The sequence below is a fragment of the Drosophila sechellia genome, chromosome 3L, assembly GCF_004382195.2.
Source record: "Drosophila sechellia strain sech25 chromosome 3L, ASM438219v1, whole genome shotgun sequence".
Lineage (NCBI taxonomy): Eukaryota > Metazoa > Arthropoda > Insecta > Diptera > Drosophilidae > Drosophila > Drosophila sechellia.
In genome coordinates, this window is record NC_045951.1 from 15,036,219 (window position 1) to 15,045,053 (window position 8,835).

Genomic DNA, 8,835 nt, shown 5'->3' on the forward strand with positions numbered 1-8,835 from the left:
GAAATATTTTATATTATATTATTTATTGCAATAACTAGGGTATTCTATTCACCTGTTGTTCTGACTTTACTTTCCAACGGTAATAGTTTTTTGGCCGTGCTGCCTCCAGTGGTAACCCAAAGCGGGAATCTTGCAACGTTACATAACCCATTCGCCCGTCGCACAAAAGTTTTTGAGTGTGTAAATTGCAAAGGACTATTTGACAAACGTCGGTCAAAAGCACAGGACATGACAGAGTGCCAGGGCACTGGGGGCAGGGGATCAAAGGCGATGACCGTAAGGACAACCTGCTCGGGATTTCGGTTTAGCACAGGACCCTCTCCTTCGTTAGAGGGTAACCCTGCAGTTAATAAAAAATAATGTGCTTCAATGCGGTTTATTCAATTTTATGGTTCGGACTTTTCAAAAAGCCAGGCACACACATAAACACTCTTTCACCCGAGCGCACACGCACTCACACTCTCACATACAATGACTCTCGTCATCTCATGCACTCAGAAGAAATATGCATACTCTATAAAAAATATGCTCGAAAAGGGGATTAGTCAATATTGTGCTATTGATCAAGATATGTTTCAGTAAAGTAAGATTATCACGATTCATGTAAACATCACATAAAATTAATGAAACTTGTTCTTTACTTAGTTTAAATGTTAAAATATTAAGTTGTTGTGTCTAGTTTTATAATCTTGGTTTGATTAAAACAAGATTAAATGCTTGTGTAAAACTTCGTACATCTATTCTCTCCTTTTCAGCATCTTTGGACATATTAAAAAGAAAATCGCATTTTTGGCTGGGCGTGGCTGCCCTCCCGCCCCCAATGTCCGTGCTTATAGTGGGCGAATCATATAAAACACACATGCATAGATACTCACAGGCACACACACCACACAACAATAATGCGACGATGGACGTTGCCGCCTTTTCTTTTTTGAATATTTATGAGTTTGCTTTTCAAATTATAGATGCAGAGCGGGGAAATTCGGGAGGTGAGAGGTGGCTTATAGCAAGGGATACGGCCATTTGCCCCGTACAAGGACAAGAGTGTGTGAGGGTGTGTAGGTGAGTGTCTGTATAAGTAGAAATGTGTTCGTGGCTGGAGGGAATATCACTTTTCCAGCAATTTATCAAAATGAGCTCCGCGTCTATTTTATTTCCGGTTTATTGAAATGTAAGCGGGAATCGCCTGTAAAAGAAAGTGTTTATCGATTTTGAGTGCTGTGTTATGTAGATAAAAACTATAATTTCTGCCATACATTGATATGTGACTTGCAAATCGTTTTAATAAATTATATTTTATTTATAAATTGTATAGAGATTGTTTACTTATTAATTTAAATAAAAAACACACATGTAGCATAATCATATATTATATATCAAGTGTAAAATTTGTAATATTGTAACACCGTAAGTTAGAAATATTTGATATAAACCCCAATTTAGACACTGATGTTAAACGCTTTAACCCTTTAAAATTCACACTCTTACACGAAAGTCCAACTTTATTTCCAATCGAACATTAATAATTGCCTTCAATTACATTTATTTATTTGCACTGGACACTGCCTTTCAAAGGACACCCCCCTCCATCCTGATCCTTAATTTTATGAAGCAGACCAATCCAACCTCGCCGCCATCCTAGATTGGCTTTGGTCATTGACCATTTCAATTGGGTATCGCTTTGATTCACATTTCATTTATGCATGACGACTGGTCTCAGTGCCAGACCACTGACCATCGTCTACTATTTTATTTTCCTCGCAATTTATTTATTTTATATGTATATACGCGTGTTTTTTATCCGACCAGGGCCTCCCCATTCCGACCTGGTTTATTATGATTATCATGTTTTATTCAACAATTGATGCGCAAATTGGCAGTAGTCTGGATCATTTACAACTCTACACACACGCAAAAGGACGGGACGAACGGAGCTGTCAGGAGCCCATGCGAAGGGTCAAGTGACATCGAGTGTTCGGAGGGAGTTCCCTGGGAATAGTGTTCCACAAATGCGAACTCTCAGGCGTATTACATTCGATAATTATTCATTAAAATCGTACGGCAATTAATAATAATTATTTACCTTTATATACTCTGAAAGAAATGGTAATTCCTTTATTTGGTAATTCACGAAATAATGCAGCTGTTTAACGCAATTGAAATGATATTCTTCAAAGGCTAAATTGAATTTCTGTGCAAATTCTCAATTTCACTTGGAAAGTCAATCTGGGAACCGATCAGATTTATTTTTGCAGCACTTAACACCCGGTCGGTGTTCGTCAGCTGCGTGGACCAGGGCGTATGATTAATTTGAAATACAAACAAACCGAAATGGCGAGAAAAGAGAACTGTAAACCGCATTCGAGGGTCGGAGGCGGAGGTGGTTGCGCAACCGGTCATGGGCGTGGCAGAGCGTAAATTTGTAGAAAATGCTTGATTTCCGCGCACGTAATTAAGTCCATTTGTTACCACCCCCCATCATCCCAGCCCCATTAAATCTTCCTGCGCTGCCCGCAATTGCATTTGTCGGAGGGGGAAAAGTAAGGGTTCATGGGGGTTTGGGGCTGCAGTCGAGAGGCGACAATAAACTTATATGAAATTAATTGCGCGTGCAGCAGCGACAGTAGGAATCAGCGATGACATAACCTATCGATAATATCGGTGATGGAGAAAGGTAAACGATAACAAATATATAATTGTTTATTTTAAATAACTAAGTACTGCTTTCACAGTAGGCAAAACTTGCTTTCTAAGAAATATTCGAGATTTAGGCACAGATAATTATATAGTTATGATTAAGTTAGATTAATAAATATTATATTTATCTTATTGATTATTGATTATTATTATTGCTACTTTGCAATGAATTCTTGTATAATTATTATTTTTGTGAATATTTTGAAACCTTGTATCATAACTTTCTTTTCGATAATCATCCCTAGCTGAAACTGATGGACAGAGAGCTGGACAACTGGGATCGACTACCGTCTGGCATCGTGGAGCGAAGCTCATGCATTAATTAACAGTCAAGTGTCGATGGAGACTGCCACCACCCCGAAACCATGAAATCATGAGAGGTGGAGCTGCGCAGTATCACACTTTCAACTAATTAAATAGCTTTTGATTTTTGCACACCAGATGCAATTTCAATATTAAAGCCGCTGGGCTTGGGCACAGCAGGCAGTCACCGAATCCGGCATATGTTCAATATTTGCATAAATATTTTAATAAAAATTAAAAATGAATGGCCAAGCAGCAGCAAACGACGGCAGTGGCAAACCCTCGATCCCAGACGAAAAGCGACCAGGGGAAATATTTTTTAATAAAAAACAAGAAAAGGAAACAATGTGGAAATGCTTTACAAAACGAAAACTTCAACACCCTGAAAAAGCCAATTCGCAAAAAGCACTATAAAATATGTACAGATACGCATTCTATTCGTGTTTCCATCGTTTTAAAAATGAAATAATTTTGTATGCAGTTTTTGGGGAAATTTATAATACCTCAAAAGAAATATTTGTGTTCGGATGGGAGGAAAATATGCTAGAATGTGAATATTTGGTGTGCCTATTATACAAAAATTATCTCTCTGTTACAAGGACTATATTAGTCAATTAAAAACTATATAATTAAAGAACTTTTGAAATAACAGGCTGGGATAAACATTGCTTTATGACAAACTTCTTAAGATACCAATATATATTTACATAATTTACAAAATCTAAAATAAATACAGATGTAATGTGTTTATTTGATATTATTAAATTTAGTGACTTGGCAGTACGGATTTTAATAATACTTTTTAAATTAAGGTTTCTAACTTGATACTTTAGCTGAGGTACCTGTTTGCAATAATATATTCCAGTTGACAAACCGAGGCAGCGACTGCTAACCGCAGCGCGTTGTAAAAATTTGCGCATCGATTTGCGGCCAGACGAGGACGAGGCTCCTGAGTCCAGACTGCTGTGCGGAGGAAGGTCCTTGGACCAGGACCAAAACACGACCAGGAGCGGACAATGCAAGCTGGGCTGGGACAATGGCACGGAGCGAAATGGAATCGTCGGAATCGCCGGGCGCCATTATCATGCTCATCATCGCCATCGCAGTACGGTGGGCCGAAAAATGCAAATGACTTTCCAAGGCTTTGATTAGCGAGCAATTTAAATGCAATTGGGTTTCGCAACAGTGCGACGGGAAAATGCGCAAGGTGCCGGGCATTTAAAATTACTTCACGGGCATTCCACTGTATGCAGTGATGGTTTTCCACAGTGCGGATGCGAATGCGGATGTCGATGCGAATTGCACATTGGCCATGTCTGCAGTTTGTCAAGAGGTCTGCAGGAAAAACCCCAAAAAAAAGGGAAAAACAAAGCCCGAAAGGAGATGAAAATGCAAAATAAAAAAGAAAATTCCACAAAATGGAACGGGAGTGCAAAATGGAAATGGTAATGTGCGCCTATAGACAAAAGGCCAACGAAGTGTAGAGGTTAGTTTCAAATGTTGTAACAAATAATAAAAAACTGGTTTTAGTAAAAATAAAAAAAATACAATGGCTGCGCTTTTTTTTAAATTGCAAAGTAAAATTTGTATTTATTTAATTAACCAAAGCCTAAAAGCCACATTATTAAAAGCAAATTACATTAAAAATTACTTTTTGAATACTAAGAATGTATTGTCAGTTGTGCTATTCGATTGTTAGTAAAACTTTACTATTGGCATTATTTAATTTGATTCCTTAATAATTGTGCGAGAATATAAAATTCCTATTTTCTGAAAATAAAATTCCTTAAATTATACTTTCTTTAAAGTAGAAATTTTTCGCTTGAACTGATTATGCAACCTTCGCTCCAGAACAGACTTTTCCATAAGTTGGCATCATATTTTGTGTGTGTTTGCGGCTATTTGTGTGTTTGTGTGTGCGGTCTCGTTGATGCCCGGAAAATCCCGACGCGACGCGCCAGTTATTGTTTTGCCACTTCAGTTTCTATTGTTATTGTCAGTTGGGGGAAAACGGGTGAAAATTCGGGGGAAACCCCGGTGGGGAAAATATGGGAGCAGCGGTTGCAGCTGCAGCATTTTGATGGCAACGACTTTACATCCGTGCATTTTGTTGCTTTTGTTGCTGCAGTTGCAGCGGTGCTTAAACAATTTAATTTTGATTTAAGTGCGAAATTAAATGTCAGGCTATTCTGACATTTTACCCCCACACTCCTGCTTTGGAATGTGCGAACCTATGTGCGTGCTGCTGCAACAATGGCAACAGAACTAATTCTATTGACTTTGCTAATGACGTAATTAAGCGCATTTGGCAAACGTTGCGTATACGCAACGTGCTCCGCTTGCCAGCTGCATTGTACTTTTAATTAAGTCCATTTTAATGATGGCCATGGCCACAAAAGCTTTTCAAGCGGCGATTAAAAAGGCGGGGCCACAGCCCGAAGAGTCCTAAATTCCGAGATGATTTTCCAAGTGAAAAGGGGGAAGGCGTTTGGCCAGTGAAATATTTTGACAGATTGCGAGGCAAGTGTAAATTTATGCAAATGACATCAATAAAAACATTTCGGTTTCTTGCGCCTCTCCATCCGCGCCTTTGTTATTTGGCCAAGATGGCGAAGCGAGTGGCTGGCTGGATGGCTGCCCGCGTGTAGCTCATTTTCTATTAACAACTGCGTCCATAAAAACGACAATGACAGGAACGAAGCCTGTTGGCTGAATTCTGAAGGCCAGGCCATTTTCCGAGCCAAAATGGCTAAGCAGCGAAGCCAGCGAAGCGTCCAGGCGGAAAACCAACTACGGGACAGCCTCATTTGCATGTTGCTCAGTACCAGCACTCCTCCCCCTGCAGTCCAGACCACTCCCCGCACTTACCCGCCATATATCCTGATGAGACCAGCCGTCAGTGTCCGTGCGTCAGGACGTCACAGTCGTCACCATGTGGTTGCGTCTGTGACAGTGGAAATAATTCTGGCGAACGGCGCAACAGTGGTTGAAAATGGGATAACAAATCCCCAAGGTATTCCCACTTTTCTTGAATATTGCATTGTTAATGTCAAGGAAATTTGATTCGGAAAATGTTGCCGTCTTCTTAAAAATAATTTAGTACAGTTCCTGAAAAATATGGAAATTTTATTTTTACCAAAAATATGGAATGGTTTCTTTCCTTAAAGCTTTTGATAAAATTTGTAGTACTTAAAATTACTTACTAATTAAAATAATTTTTTAAACAAATTTAAAACACTTAATTAAATCAAATGCAATATTAATCAATTATATACTAGCGTTTCTTATGTCCAGAATTTAATTAATCTTTTTAACCTTGCTACATCCCTAATATTCCTTTCTTCATCTAAAAATTGATTTTAAGAGTAATTTAATTAAAAGTTCCAGTTTTTAATGGAGAACTCTGTAACATTTGAACAACTCGTTTCTTCGCCTTAAGCTAATTCCCTAAAAAACCTTCATATCCTTAGATTCTACATTTTTAAATCACTCCTTCGCCATTTTATTTAAATTACATGGCACAAACATGTTATTCCACTGTTCCGGCAGCGCCTTTGGCTTCAAGTTTCGCTTTTGGGGCACGTTTTTGTCTTTGGCCCTAATTCTGGCTTCAGCGCAGAGGCTAATCAACGCCAGCCAAGTTGGACGGGAATCGTTAGACAGACCATAAACAGAGGGCCAGCGATTTTCTGGAGTTTCTGGGTGGTTTGTGAGGGTCTCCGCGGCTGGAAGGGGGTCGAAGGTCCGGAGTCGTCGAGTCGGGGTTTTTCGGATGAGTGCGTGGCTTTTGGGGTGGCCAAAGAAGACCGCTAAATTTTATTTAATTTTTGTTTAGCCGCGAAAAGTGGCGTATAAAATTTACTTTGGCTTCGAGGATGAGCGATAAAGAAAAGGAGATGAGGAGGACATAAAATAATGGAAATTGCCAAATGTGACAGCCACAAAGCTGAGGGGGGCTTGCACACAACGAGTGCAGATCGTATAATGCTCGTATAAATTTACAAAAGCAAAAAAAAAAAATATAAGAGCATTTTCAACGTTAATGCAGCCGCAAAATAGAATTAGCTTTTCTTTTTTGCAATTTTTGCTGCTCTGGCCTCGGCTGCTGGTAATCGCCGCCCCCATTTAAGCGGGCAATTTCAAGAGGGCGCACTAAAACCGAACCGAACTCCCATATATGAAAACGAAACCGCAACAGTTGCGCCCGCCTTTTCGGCCATTTGGGCTCTTTCAAAATTGGCGTTGCGATAGCCAAAATGGCCAACAATAAAAAAGCCGTTTGCTGCATTCTCATGCACGACCAGCCAACCAGCCAAGAAAACCAGCAACAACTTGGCGGATAATGGGTGGGGCTCGCCGGGTGGTGTTCAGTGGGTGGCTGGGTGTCTGGCCACTTACACAAAACTTTGCACCACCGCAAGGAATAAAGCAAAGGAGCAGCATGAGAAGTCCTCGCAGCGAAACGCATGGAAACAAACGAGCATTGAAATTGAATTTAACAGCAAACGGTTTTAAGAAGCGAAGTGGTCGCAACATATGCACCGGAAAAAAAGACAGACACAAGCCTCGGATAATGAAAATAAGATTAATAAAAAGCGCAACTAACATGACAGCACAAATAAATAAGCACAATATTGTACATATATCTGAAAACATTCACAACGGCAATAGTGGAAAAAAAAACAATAAATACACGACTTCTTTGTCAGTGATACACGAAAACTAGCAGATGGAGGAGGCCAAGACATCGCCGCTGGTGGCGAACTTTGTATGCGCTAATGGAGATGGATGTGCGAAAGCCACACTGCGTATGCGTAATATATCTGTTTTGTATGTATTTGCAGTTAAAAACGAAACCGAGAAGGCGGCAATGGTAATTTTTCAATATTACAGCAAACGACAATGGCAAATTGAGTTGATCAATTCAAAACCAGAGATATATTACAGTTTTTACAAAGTGCACATAAGGAGAAACTTTAAGGACAAAGGGAAATTTAAGAAAGTAAGTTAGGTTTTTATATCAAATCGCGGGTGTGGCAACTTTATCAATGCTTAAATTATTTGAATGGTGTGATATCAATCAACTCCTCATACTAAGCTCCCAATTCTATAGTGATCAGCTTATCAAGCAAAACCTAGGGGTCTCTGATGCAATACCATGGTCGATGGCAATGCTTTCTATACCCACAAAACAAGCTAATCCCTATCCCCGGGGCGAATTTCTCCGTTGAACCAATGGACCTCGAATGGAGCATACCAATTTGTACAGTGTGCAATGTTGCCTGGCTTTCTATGGGATATCAGGAGTAGCGTCATTTGCTACGTCTGCGACTTATCGCCCAAAGAAATGTGCAGCGACATAGATTTCTACAGAGGCGAGCACCACGAATAGCAACATATGTTGCGGATAATACAAAGGATTTCATTATTTCGGCACTTACGAGCGAATAACCACTAAGCGATTGCACCGACCCAAGTCCGTTCGACTGAATGGAAAAACAAACTGAGGACAGTTATAGACTTTAAACCTGAACATAACTGGCAAGAATGGAGAAAAGCAGTTCGATAAAAGGGAAAAACGTGGCAGATTCAAGTTCGAACAACGAGTAAATGAGCTGTCAAAGTTTTTAATGCAGCAGCCGCAGCAGCGGCGACAACTGCAGCAGCAACATCAGCAGCAGCAACATCAGAAGCAGCAGCAGCCACAAAAGCAGCCAAGAGCACGAGCTAGACAAGTAAATCTTATTGTGCAGAAAATGGCAAATTTCCCCAGACGGCCAAAACCAGCCAGTCAGCGGAGGGTGGTGTACGATAGCCTTACTGCACTGCAGACAA